Here is a 15,527-nt window from a genome sequence, read left to right as displayed (position 1 = left end):
ATATCCAAAGACTTTCTGCTTACTCTATGAAAGGAAGAAACTTAGAAAAGAAACTTAGCAATACAGCATATATTAAAGCATATTGTAAACATGCTTTATATTTATATATTAATATTTATATTTAATATAATATAAATATTAATATAATATTTAATATTTATATTAAAGCATATTAAAGATACAATTCCAGCATAAACAAAAACTGCTCCACTTGCAGCACAAGATAGTATGTTACCACAATCAGTCAGTGAGGATGAGCTGGAGACTTATATCAAAACCTTTCATGTGTTTTTCACAGTTCTCTGTTTCATACGTCAACACTATTGCATGCAGTTTTTTAATGTTTTTAAATTAATACCCTTCAGATTCTTTGTGGTGCTTATGATGATCCCAAGTAAAGAATCCTTTGAAAACCTGGATTTCAGGATTCTTTGGACCACTCTTGACCTTAGTGCCCAGAAAAAGTACAACCACAGAAGACCAGCAGATCCTTTGAGTGCTGTCTTATTATAAAAGTCGCACATACCCATGAAAGAAATTTAGACAGTATATACAAACAAAATGAAGAAAGTAAAAGTAATCTCTCTTCTCTCCATCTGGAGATGTTGGTTTAAATCCTTCCCATCATTTTTCCTATGAACAAATACATCTCTATTAACTTACCATATTAACAAAGTATATTATGACTGAATGCACTATTCTATTCATAATTACATGTGAATATTATATATTGTTGTTATTCATTTCTCAGTACTATAAATCTTATATGTCATTTAAATCTTTTAAAATAACATGTTTATAAATAACAACCCCTATGCCCCCTGAGCAAGTAAATAGGTGATGAAAACATAGAAACTGCTAAGAACCAAAGTATGATACTATTTTTTCATCAGCTCTCTTAAATTTTCTTTTAGTTTTAACTTTAATTTATTTACTTTGTATTTTCCAAATATAATTGACATTCCACATTATTTTATATTATTTCAAGTGTATAGCATAATGGTCAGAAATTTAGATAATTTGGGAAATGTATTCCCAGTAAGAGTAGTACCCACTTGGCACTATACATGGTTATTACAATATTATTGACTATATTCCTTATGCTTTGAAATTATGATACCTTTAAAATATACACAAATATATTATATATATACATATTTACAAGAAAGAGAATCCCTGACCAGATTGTTTGCAATGAAGAGAACAATACTTTTAGAAGTATTAATAAATGAATTAATAAAATTATAAATCATACAAAAAAGATTTTACTATCAGTGATATAACAAAACTACATCTACATATGTCTTAATGATATAAACAATAAGAAAATGGCAAGGGGTAGAAAATATAAGGAAAGAGTAATAAATTAAAACATATCATTTAGTATATGTATAAAATCTCTAACTAGAAAAACAGATGTATAGAGTTCCAGAATTTCTAGGTGGGAACTGGTGATTTGAAATTGATGGAAGAGCCATGATCTGCATAAAAATATGAAAGTGTCTTTATCTGGTTTTGGAATTAATATAATGAGGGACTCACAAAATGAGATTGAGAGACTTTCCCTCTTGAATTTCTTTTGAAACAGTTTGAAAAGCATAGGTGCTATTTCTTTGAATTTTCAGTAAAATTTACCTGTGAAGCCATCTAGTCTGGGACTTTTGTTTGCTGGTAGTTTTTTGTTAACAGCTCCAATTTCAGTCATGGTAACTGCTCTATTCAGATTTTCTAATTCTTCCTGATTCAGTTTTGGAAGATTGTATGTTTCTAAGGATATATTGCATCCATATTTTCAATTTGTTGGCGTATAGTTGTTCATAGCATTTTCTTATAAAATTTCATGTTTTTGTGGTATTCACTTTCATTTCTGGCTCTATTTATTTGGGCTCTCTTTTTTTCTTGATAAGTTTAGTTTAAGGTTTATCAATCTTCTTTATCTTTTCAAAGAACAAGTTCTTTGTTTCATTAATCTTTTATATTGTTGTGGGTATTTTTTTTTTACTATATTTTGTTTGTTTCCACTCTAATCTCTATTATATTCTTTATTCCACAAACTTTTGGCTTTGCTGTTATTCTTTCTCTAGTTCTTTCAGTGTAAAGTTAGAGTGTTCATTTGAGATTTTTCTGGTTTCTTGAGGTAGGCCTGTATGGCTCTGAATTTTGATCTTCAGGCTACTTTTTACTGTGTCACAGAGATTAGGGGTTGTCGTGTTTTTTTATTTTCCTTGATCTTAAAAGCTTTTGATTTCTTCCTTGATCTCATTGTTAACCCATTTTGTTTGGTAACATGTTATTTAGTTTAGATGTGTTTGTGTGTTTTTTTCCTTTTTTCTTGTAATTGATTTCTAGTTTCATGCCATTGTTGTCAGAGAAGATGCTTGAAATGATTTTAATCATCTTGAAGCATCAGCTGGGAAACTGCAAAAACAATCCCATTTACCATTGCATGAAAAATAAATACCTAGAAATAAATTTAAACCAGGGGGTAAAACCTTGTACTCAGAAAATTGTAACATGCTGAAGAAAGAAATTGAAGAAAATACAAATAAATGAAAACATATATCATGTTCCTAGATAGAAAGAACTGTCATCATTAAAATGTCCATAATACCCTAATCAACCTATAGATCCTATGCAATTCCTATCAAAATACCAATGGCATATTTCACAGAACTAGAATAAATAACCCAAAAATTTATATGGAACTACAAAAGACCCTCACTACTGAGAAAGAGGAACAAAGCTGGAGATATCATCCTACCTGATATTAAAGTATACTACAAGGATAGTAATCAAACCATGGTACTGGCATAAAAACAGACATATAAATCAATGGAAGAGATTACAAAGCCCAGAAATAAATCTACACCTATATGGTCAATTAATATTTGACAAAGGAGGCACAGACATACAATGGGATAAAAACAGTCAATTCAATAAATGGCACTGAGAAATTTGGACAGATAATGCAAGAAAAATGAAACTACCACCTTTTTATACCATATACAAGAATAAACTAAAATGGATTAAAGACTTAAATGTAAGTCTTGCAACTATGTAACTCCTGGAAGAAGACATAAGTAGTCAATAAAACCTCTCACATTTCTCTTGGCAATATTTTTTTTTCTCATCTATTTCCTTGATCAAAAGAAACAAAGAAAAAATAAACAAATGGGACCCATCAAACTAAACGTTTTGCACAGCAAAGGAAACAGTCAAGAAAATGAAAAGACTACAGTGACACATGCTAAAGTGGTAATATCCAAAATGTATAAGGAACTCATATGAGTAAATACCAAAAACATAAACAAGCCAATTCAAAAATGAGCAGAGGATCTGAATAGACATTTCTTTAAAAATACATAGATGGACAATAGACATTTGAAAAGATACTTAACATCAATAATCATCAGAGAAATACAAATTAAAATCACAGTGAGATATTACCTCACACCTGACAGAATGGCCATTATTAATAAATGCACAAACATGAGTTGTCAAGGATGTCAAGAAAAGGGAACCCTCATGCACTATTGGTGAGAATACAGATTGATGCAGCTACTATAGAAAGCGATATGGAGGTTCCTCAAAACATTAAAAATGGAACTGCCTATGACCTAGGGATTCCATTTCTGGGTCTTTATCCAAAGAAATTCAAAACAATAATTCAAAAGAATGTGTGTACCCCTATGTTAATTGCAGCATTATTTATAATAGACAAGACATGGGAGCAACTCGAGTGTCCATCAACAGAGAAGTGGATTAAAAAAGTGGTCGTATGTATGGACAACGGACTATTATTCAGCCATAAAAAAGAATGAAATCTTACCATTTGCACCAGCATAGGGAGACATAGAGGACTTTATGTTAAGTGAAAGAAGTTACTCAGGGAAAGGCAAATAGTATATGATTTCACTTATACATGAAATATAAAGAATAAAATAAACAAAACTGAAACAGACCCATAAATGCAGAGAACAGTATGATGGTTACCACAGAAGAGTGGGGTTGGGAGACAGGGTGAAAGAGGTGGCAGGATTAAGAAGCACAACTTGGTTGTTACAAAATCACATGAGGCTATAATACAGCATAGGGATTATAGTCAGCAGCATTGCGATAACTATATGTGGAGCCAGGTGGGTACTAGAAATATTAGGAGACACTGTAAAGTACATGATTGTGTAACCACTATGCTGCAAACCTAAGAACCAATCCAAAATATTGAAAGTAAACTGTAATTGAAAAGCTATATAAAACACACACAAAACATGTGAAAGTATGGAGGAGGAAACAAACTTTGAGGTTTGCTGCTACATAAAAGAATACCAAATATTTGTGAAGATAATGAAGAATATGTGTTATTTTTTTAACAGGTCTTCCACACTGATGAGACTGGTCTATTACAAAACTCCTTACTAAGTATACATTCGTCTGAAAGGGGGGAATAGCTTTAAGGCAGTAAAATTCAAGCTAATTATTTGTGGAGTCAATGCTTCAGTGTATTTCAAGAGAAAAACTTAAATTCTGTGGAATCTTAAACATTTCTCTTTGGTAGGGGAGGGAAATACATCTCTAGCTTTTTAAGTTAACATTTTAATTAATGAATGTCTTTGTTCAGTCAAAGACATAATTAAAATGTTTATCAATTGGAACATGATTTGCAAGAAAAATTACATCAAACATTTTGCTAAATCTGTACAATACTGTTATTCACTAATTATCATCCTCTGCTTATCTTATGTTTGAGATCTTATTTTTCTCCAGCAAAATTTTATTCCTTTAATTCATGGGTCAACATATAGTCAAGGCATTCAAGAGCTATCTGCTTAACTATATAGCAGATTCAATTGATAAATAATCTTCATTTTGTGTAGAAAGAATAGTTTTTGATTTAAATGATTTATGAATCAATTAATCAATCCACTCTTAATTAAACCTATTAGGGACTATGAAGCGAGGACACATTCAATGTTTAAGCTTTCTCTTCAGTGTCAATAGATTAAAATATTGAAACATCTACATAACTTTGGGGTTGTGATTTAATCAATTCAGATCTCTTATCTGCTAGACACTTGCTCTCAGAAATTATTAGAAAAATACTTCAGAGCATGGCTGGCATCCTTGAGTGATGATGTGGCATAAAAGAAAGTTATGGGAATAAATATGAGGCTGACTTCAAAACACTTGAGCAATTCCTTATTCTAGGCTTCAAACTTCCCTGATGAAACAATGGAAATCAATCATTTCCTCAACACAAAGTCTGACCTTCAGAAAAGGGTTGAATGATTTGCTGCAACTTTATAAAGAGGTGCAAAGAGACCTTCATTAATAGTCCACTCAGCTTGTAAGTCATTTTTTTTTCCTAAAGTGATCTTGAAAGAACCTTCAAAGTAACAGATCAGAATCTGATTAAAAAAGCATCTGATTAGCCATCCTTGACTCAGTCTTGCCAAAATTTCCACAAAAACATACCAGTAAAGACACAAAAAGAGATGAAATCTCATCAAAATACTGAAAAATAATACTGACAAGTCTTTCACTAGATTATTGAGGGAAATTCTACTAAACACATGACCTATAGAGTTGCATAAAGTATCATAACTCATAGAAAATTTATGATTTAATGTCTTAAGAGAGCAAAACTGTCCCTCAGAAAGAGTAGAGTGACCTACTCTTGTCTCATGATTCATGACATGAATCATATTCAGGGCAGCTTTTTCTCTGTAGAAACACTCTGAATTATCAACTGACGTACATGTTATAACATACATTCCAGGACCCCATCCAAAAAGTTTTAAGCAAAAAATATGGGTTTAGAAATAAACACTCTTTATAAGTGTCCTGGATGATTCTTCGGCACACTGAAGTTTGATATTCTCTGTATCATGAGACTTATGCTTTTAAAAATTAAAAATTTTTTTATAAAAAGGTAGTATACAGGTAATATAAACTCTGACCACAAGAATATGACATAAATAACATTTCTGCTGACCATTTAGCCTGCAGATTCTGTTTATATAAAGATTTCATGAATATTTTCTCTATTAATGTTAACATAGAGAGGCCATAAGGAATCCCTGTTTTCAATACTTGTAGGTGAAACCCCATCAGTTTGTTATTCAAGGCTCCAAAATAAATTAACTTCACATTAGTTTATAGAGAATAAATAAAAGTTAAAAGAAGAAATTGTATGCCTTGACAGAAGGTAATTTTTCAGAGCTCAAATTTAAGACCAGGAGTAGCAATGTCATATTATGTAATCTAGGAAGTGAGTTTATTGCTGGCCCTGCTGAGATTAACAAAATTAGAAGAGCTGGCTGTCCCTTAGCTTTGTAAAAAAGGTGTTTCCTTCTTATAAATCATGGAGAAAAAATATATATATAAAAGCTTCTATACAAGCAAGTGGTATTTGTAAACACTGACCTATAGTTGTGTAATGTGAAATCCAGGGATGTTCATCTCCAGAACATATCTGTATACTTTTCACTACAAATGTTGTTGTTTCATTGAAAGCATACATCTGAAATTCATTAAATGTAAAATTCTTGGTTTGACAAAATATTAGCTGAACTGAAGATCATGTTTGCACAGCTCACCTGCCTCTTATCCATGTAGCCCCGGTGAAAGTATAGCAAACCGTTCATAAAATAAGGGCATCTGTGGGACTCAGAATAACAAAGTGTTTACTGAGACAATCCTCAGGGAGGAATCACCCTGGTAAGGACAATTATGACGAACTGTCGTATTAATGAGGACATTTCAGTTAGTCAATTGTGTGGAGCAGTGAGAATGTCATTAGGAAGGTTAGTCAGAGGGAAGGCCAGTTTGGTGGACAGGAAATGCGGTCAGGATAATTGAATGTCAGGCGGTGCTCTTTACTAGGTGAGGGCTCCATCTTCCCACCCCCATCACTCCTCCAGTTGGTCCTGAAACAAAGTGAATCAGGAGGCAAGCTAGAAGCAACGAAGAGATCAATAAATACAGATCCCCCCAAAACACACACAAAACCCCCACAAAACCCAAAACCCCTATACCTGATAACATCATTGAAGAAGTAAATCAGTTTCACTTTCCTTATTGGGATGTGACTGTATTCAACAAGCATCTCCAAAAGTATCTTTGGAATAATCCAACTAATCATTTGGGAATCAGAAGTGGAAATTTTGAAACTGGTTCACGTTCATGGATCAGAAGATTTGTATTCATGAAAGACGTGTAATTTAGATGAATTATATGTTTTCTCAGACTGGTTCAAGCATTGTCTGAATTTAAAACAGGCTCAAAATTGGTGCCTCTTAAATGGGAGTTGGGTTCTCTTTACTATAGAAAGACCTCATAAATCTATGTGCGTGTGAGATTAGTAACTGTGAGTGAAAAATAAGTACCTGAATGAATAAAAAGGATCTATCATGGGTAGTACGCAGAAAGGGCACGAAATACTTGTAAGGAATTAGGACAATGAATGTGTTTAAAATATCACAATCTTTTCACACCCCTTCAACTACAGTTGCAGCCTATAATACATTTTAAAAATAGGGATAAATAGAGAGCTGTATTATAATTTAAAAGCAGGATGTATCACTATGCATGCTTTGAATGATCTTAAATATATTTTGATGAATTTTGAGCTCCGGAATCTGAGTGAAATACATTACTGTGGATATAAATTAAAGATATATGATCACATGATAAGTATTTGCTTAAAGGTTAATTTGCCTAATTGCAGAAATAAAGAAAACGCTCTTGAAAGAGGTACAAGATTTTAGGAAATGGACACAACACAAGCAAAGCAACAGACAAGGAAAGGATGGAGCCTAGAGAATCAGTTCTGAATATGAGAGAAATGAGAGGCAATGTTAAAAATACGTATTAAGGCTCTTCTATAAAGTGACTCAATTCAGTGAGGCAAAATAATCAAAGTTTGGGGTCCCTGGAGGCATGCAATAACTTTACCAATGTTTCAAAAATTCTAGTGGCATACCAGCTGAAAATTGTTACCTTGTATCAAAAACACAACTGCCTTTGCTGCAGTTCCTACTCTGATAATTTATCTTTTGTGTCTCCAATCCTCATCAGTAAAGTTTTGACACAGAAGATACCAATACAGGATTTCATCAGGAATCCTGAATAGATGGGGAATTAGGAAGCTGCTCACCCATTAAAGGGTTTATACAAATTACTCCTGACACAATATAATGTGTCTGACTGACAAGACACTTTCACCTAGATTTTCAGTGAGTTAGTCTGCTGCTACCTTCACTCAGATGTTACACTCACATATTCATATCTTGCTCACTCACTTTCAGAGGTCACTGTTCACTTCATACACAGGGTAGGGCAACAGAAGGTTTACAGTTGTGAGTATGTGAAACAGAAATTATTCTTGTAATTTCTTAATTATTGTATTTTTGTATTGTTTTTGCCCCACCCCGTATATTTGGGTAGGCATTGCTACTCAGAAGGACCTGAAAACACATCTATAGTTTTGGAAATTTAATTTTATCCTAAAATCTTCATTAGAAACCTTTTATAGTACTAGTTATTTTACATCATCTGGTACCACATTATGAGGATAATAGCAGGTCTGTACTTCACATGTTAAATAATACCAGAAATTATACATGGAATTTGGTTAAAAATTTGTGCAAACTCCAGGAAATAGTCTCAACCTTTATTTTGCGTTCTTAAAGCTAGTATGTCATCCATAGATATTAAATCTCTCAAAATTCTATGAGTGTTGTATGGAAACCTGCCGTTCACGCTAATTTACGGTCATTGCTCCTACTAACTTGTTTTCTTCCATAACTCACACTTAAGAGTAACCACTCCCACTTGTTGCTTAAGTGTTTGACTTGTAGTTTAGTATTTTTCATGCGTTATTGTTACAGTAAAAGATCCTGACCTTTAGAACCAGGTGAATCTGACTTGAGAAAGAAGTTACTCATTCCTAGATGAAGCAAGCATAATTTTCAAAAGCATGGCAATAGAACTTTACAGAGAACTTTTGGTGAACAAAGGCAAGAGAATTTTAAATCCCTATTTAAATAAATATCTCATGGCTTCTGCACCCTTATCAAATTAAATCAGATGCCTGTAATACATACTTGCATACTGAACATTATCAATTTACTTTCCATTTGTCACACAGTGAAATGTGTCATATTGAAAATTGGCATAATTCTAATTGGCATTGGCCTGTGTGAACTGGATTAGCAGTTTTGCTTCAGTGATTGTATTATGAGTGGAAAACGCCTAATTGTTTTAATGTTATTTGAAAATAGGCCATAGCTGAACTAAACCATTTAAAAATGGCAACCTGGCCTTTGGAATGAGCCCTTATTTACTTTAACTATTTACAAATTGAGGCTAACAAGCAGTGTGGAAAGAGGTAAAGATAACTGGATTCAGGTTCAGAATTCAGAACCTACTGCCAAATTGTATGAATTTGCATGGCCTTGAATGAGACATTTCAAGGCCTCAATTTCCTCATCTTTAAAATAAGGGTTGGATTGAACTATCCTTAAAGTCCTTTCCAGCCCTAAAATGTCCTGACTTTCAACCATTACTAAGACTGCATTTTAAATTCAACAGGGAAATCATGATATATTCTATTTCTTGAACGTGGTTTATTTCTGCTGGAAGCTGCACATTTGCTCAAAGATCTGTCATTTTTATCATATTTTTATGCAAATTTTTATGTGCGTGTAGTGATTATTTTAATATAAATCGATACTCTTGGGTAAGATTCAAATGGTTTATCAAATAATACTTTTTTTTAATTTGACTGTTTGAATGTAATATTCCTAAAGTTATTGCTGATCAAATGGCAGCCACTCAAATGACAAATTTCTAACACCTGATCCAAATAAACATCTGCCAAGGAACTTTTTTTCAGGAGCAGGTTTGATAGTTTTTGTTATTGCTTTTTTGTTTGTTTGTTTGACAATTTTTGTTGGCATGGTAATAGAAATACTTTTGTGTTCAGGGTGGCAATGACATCAGTCGGCTTAAGTGAATTATCTTTCCGATGTCGCATTGACATTTGGCTGGAAAACAAGTTCATATGTCAGGATGGACCAACCCAAATAATTTCACCAAAGCGCATGAAAAATACAAGGCATGTTGTTATGTATGCTTGCTACTGAAATGAGGTAGCAGTGTTGGTTTGACATCCATTGCCCTACATCTGCTCTTCTGCATGTTTATATGCTGCATATCGATAGCAAAGACAGCACCGAGCAGAGATATAGATAAAGAGGAGGAATGGAAGCTGCGTTTTATTTATGAAGATAGGATTACTGGCACTTTTTCAAAAAGCTATTTTTAGTGGAGATTTTACAGGATAAATATAAATCTTTTTACCTAATTCACAAGACCATTCATGTTCTGACCCTGTTATATCTTCATTTCTCATTTTCTCTCAGCCCCACTGACCTACTTTATGTATCATTTGTTTTTCTTAGTTTGTCGTTACTCTGGGTCGACCGCTGTCTTCTCTGCCCAGTGTGTCCTCCCTTTCTTGTTTCCCTGGCAGAATCCTCCTATCCATCTCAATCTCAGTTACAGTATGACTTTATTCATCCACTGTCTTTATTGAAACAATATTTACCAAATATCTTCATGTACAAAAGTCCGGTGTAGATGCTGGAAGTGGACCTTAACACTTACAATTGAATGAAATAAGCCAGCAATTACAAATAGTGTAAATGTTCTGTGGAGGGAAAATACAGGGTAGTGGTAGAGGAAGGGAAGGTGCAATGAATGCTATGGTGTGTCACCCAGATACGTTCTTCAGGACTGAGACAGTCGTTCACCCATCTTCTGGGAACGGTGGAAACCCACAGCTCACGGCTGAGACCATTTTGGGGATTCGCCCTTTGCCAAAGAGACCTTCCTTGCCCAAAATTTACACCCCCTTTTCTGGGTCAATTTAATGGGGTTGGAAGGTATAAAGATCTGGTCTCTTTGCATCGGTCTCTGATCATCACAGCTTTCTGTAGGGTGATCTGACAATGGCATCACAGTGCAATTTGTGCCCATTACAGTTTTCCCCACACCTTTTCCAAAACTGATCCTACAAGCACCCTCCAATAAACCTCCCCGTGCAAATTTCCATGTCAGAGTGTTTACCTGGGAACTGACCTAAGACAGAAGAAAGGGTTATGGGGGGAAAATTAACATTTGTGATGGTAATTAACGGGTGAGTAAACCAGCTGAAGAAAGTGAGATATAAAGAGAACAACATGTGCAAGTTCCCAGACAAGGAAGGGAAAGCATGTTTTATCTTGTTTGCTTGTTTGATCATGAGGCTTTGATTACTTACAGAGTGTAAGGTGAGCAGCAAAGAGAGCCGAGGCTAGATATTGTAGCATAGTAGTATCTGAATCATGAAAGACAACCACGTAAGTCAGCTGTAACTTTGACTTCATTTAAGGCTTAAACCTACTATTATTCAGGATTTGGTACATCTTTGCATTTCCCATATAGAACCTAGATACAAAAAGAAATACACATTATGGAATGCTTATCTTGCTAAACATAGTATAGAGTTCAAGGAAAATGTAAAACTTTATAAAGTAATGATGTCTCAATGAGGGGCTCACCAAAAATGAAAATAATCCATCCTAGTTCTCCAAACCCACAAATAAAATTGTCTCTAGAAAAGCTAAGTTGAAAGAAAATGTGAGACTATGAAATACATATTTCAAAATTTTGAGGAATTAAAAAAAGGAATTGGTTATAAGGGAAATGAAAGGCAAATGTGCAAAATATATCTGAATCTGAATGATTTATAGCTCTTGAGATTAAAAATTCAGGGACAGATTTAAATAGATTAGACATGGCAATCTGTGAACTGGAAAAACGGTCTGAGGGCGATACTCAGAGAAAGAGCAAAACAGAAAAGTCCTAGAAGTAAAGTCTGTAAGTTCTGAGCTGGAAGTTACTCTGAGGTAATAACTTCTGTACAACAGAGAAGATTTGGGGGGTTATAAATACCTGTTAGCTGATATAGAGGTCAAAAATTCCACGGCAGTTGATATAACCCTACCAACTACCCTATTACAGGGCAGATCTAGCAGATCCCTCCAGCAGATGTGCTAGGCAAATGAAACGTACAATGAATAGGCATGAATATATTTTAGGTTTCAGTAATGAAAGGATTTAATAGCAGCCCATATATACAATAGTAGCTCAAGTTATAGAGATGCACTAAATGTTTTGTACCTAAATCTTATATTTCAACAATGGTTGCTATTGTGAAACAAATCCACCCTAACACATCCATCTTCATCAGAAGAAGACGCTGTTGTGTGCAGAGGAGGGAAGTGAATTAAAATGATCACCATGTTACACAAAAGAATATCATTATACAATGCAAAAATCAAGAAACATAAATGTAAACAAAGGATAAGAAGAAAAATAATATCTTTAACTGCATTTACCATTTACCCTCAAATTTTCCTCAATATTTTTGGGGCAGAATAAGAAGTTATTCCCACATTGGGAAGTTGTCACTATAAACAAACCTTTTATATATTTATGTAAAATACAGATATATATTAAATTGTATGTACTTTATATTCATGTTTGTTATACATTCCAGTTATATATTAATCAACCTAATTTGTTTTACTGTTATTATTTGATTTGAGTTTAAAATAAGTGCTTCTGCTCTTATTAAAGAAAATAACAACCAAGTAGAAAAAAATGAAAATTACAAGTTTCTGTTTCTCAGAGAAGGGCTCCAGTTCACATCTTAAAAGATATCATTCAGAGATAATCAAAATGACTACATAAACTTTTCTATGAAATAGACTTCTTTGTGAAAATATTAAGAATGACAAGAAATGAAAATTGTCAAGGACTTATTCACTAATAAATTGTTGAATATTTCATTTCTCATTGAGATTACATTGAGACAATTCATTATTTTATACTTAAAAAAGGAAATATTTCTGGGTCATTACTAATGAACTCATTCGATGTCAGTTAAAGCAAAATGAATGTACAGTGTAAAGGACGGAAGAGTTACTCTCAATGTACAGCTCATCTCTAGCTGGATCTGTGCTTATCCTAATTCATTCCATGTGCTTCTGTCAATTTGCAGATGCTTTGTAAGACCTTACCAGAAATAGCAAAATTGGTCTAAATAACATTTATATCCTCTATTTGCCATTCTCTTTTCTTGTGCAATTATCAATTTTACTAGTTTTTAAATTTAAAAATAGATATATTCTGACTTTTTCAATATTGTAAAGTCACTGAAAATGAGATACATAAATACCATCTGTTACTGCAAATCTGTAGCTATTCTGTAAGAGTGATACTCATATATTTTTATAATTTGGTTCTAGCTATTTTGGCAGATGGCAAACTCTTCCGGGTCCTGGATTTTGCAATTTTATTGCCATCTAGTACTTACAAACTGTATAAATTTATAAAGTTTTATAAACACACATTATATTAAATTATATTAAATGTAATATATTAAGTTTTCAGCATTATATTAAAACATATATATAAGGCATATCACATAAAGAATTTTTATGTATTCTCAATTGTGATACACCAGATTTTTTTTTAATCTATTTAAACTCCAGTATTGCGTTTACTAAATTTCCCTCTGTAGCTACTCACCTTCATTGCTTAAGTGTTTGCAAAACTTTTAAATATGAAATGATGAAGTATTTTGCTGTATTATCTTTAAAAAGAGAATTATCTCTAATTATTTTTAAAATATAGAAAATCATCAGTGGTTTGATTCTGTTTGGCAACTGAGGACATGGACTTCGGTATTTATTATAGGTGGAATAATGGATAAAACATTTTTTAAAATTAAGAACATTCCATATAAAGTGGAACAGTTTTAGATTTTATGATCACCTGGAATAGATCTGTGGGTGGTTTATTCTCTAAGCTGTCTCCAATACTATCCTCAGATTGCTTTCACCATAAAACTTGCATTATCTACATTCTCTACAATTTCTTACTCACATCCATGATAATTTGTTGAAGTATTGCATCTCCACTTAGTAATATCATTGACTTTTTTTCAGTAGCTAATACTTTAATGTGTATTAAGGAAAATGCACTTTACCCAGTAATCTCATTATTTCCAATATTAAATGAAGATTCAGTAGGCAGCACCAAGGAAAATCTACCATACACAGACCACGTGGATTGCCGCCAGGGATTAGTATCATTGAATTTTTAGTTTTTCTATGCCACCATGATTATTATCCCAGCCCATCCTTCCCTGCCCCTCCACAGGACCCGCGCTTACTACCCCCACACACCGGAAGTTACCTAGCTACCCTGCAGGCTTCGACTGTGTCCTGTTTGCTTTCAGGGGAAACCCCTCACTCCAGCCACCCGGACCAGGCCCAGGTTTCTTGTTCCTGTTTCCAAGAGCACTAGAAAACCAATACAGAAACCGGTGGACATTAATGATGGGTAACTTGCCTAACATCTCTGTACCTTATCTACCTTATATGTAAATAGAGACAAAAGTGCCTTTCCTATAGGTAAGTAGGGTCATTTTAAAAATTAAAAGTGTTAATTAATATATGCAAAGCTGTGCCCAGCACATAGGAAGGTCTAATAAATACTAATAAATACTAAGTGTAATTCTTATGATTTCGTCATCAGTAGCAGCACCAGCAGCAATTGCCATTTATTCCTGAAGGCAAGAAATTACCCATTGCATTTGTGTTGCCAAGTAACTTTGCACATTGACCTGGTTAACACTGTTTAATATCATTCATGGTCAATTTTGCATCTAGGAAACAGAAGTTAAATTGTTTTATAATTTATGCTACTTTTTGAAGAAGGCTTTACGAAAAAAAATCACTGCAAGAGATGGGCTAAACTTGTTTTCTGTGAAAATCTACAGGGAGGATTCTTGGAGAGACAAAGATCAGTTTATTCATCCAGAAACCTAAAACATACACATGTGGAGCTAATTTGTACAGTAGTCTGCCAAATAAATTTTTGTATTCTTGCCTGGAGATTGAAATTTCTATGTGACACTACATCTTAATGATCTCATCGCAAGGAGTCATATTTACATCTTTGGTGAATGTCATTCAACCATTGCATTAGGAAGCCATAGTCACAGTATGGACAAGGATAAGACACAAAGAATTTTCTAGAACATTGGATATAGAAAAGATAGTCTAAAAATGTATTTTCCTAATATTTTAACTTCTTTCCATTCCTTGGATAAATTGACATTGCTATGTAAATTATTTTGCTGCAATGTTGGATATAACTTCCTATTGACTTTCTAGAATTTTCTTATTTACCATAATAATTGGCAATGATCTATAGTTTAACAATGAGGGTTGTTTTCAGGATTTTTCATCCATATTTACATTATCATTATAAACCATTAGTTTTCCATATTTCTTCATGCTCTGGAAGAGCAGTTATAATAGTGAAAATACAATTGGGTTGACCAAAAAGTCTGTTACATTTTTTCTTTATAATAAAAAACATTTTTCATTTTCACCCATAGCTTTATTGAT

This window comes from Pteronotus mesoamericanus, unplaced genomic scaffold (genome assembly GCF_021234165.1).
Source record: "Pteronotus mesoamericanus isolate MK-2021 breed Mesoamerican mustached bat unplaced genomic scaffold, CSHL_Meso_final contig_78, whole genome shotgun sequence".
NCBI classification, from domain to species: domain Eukaryota; kingdom Metazoa; phylum Chordata; class Mammalia; order Chiroptera; family Mormoopidae; genus Pteronotus; species Pteronotus mesoamericanus.
Note: the sequence above shows the minus strand (reverse complement) of the source record.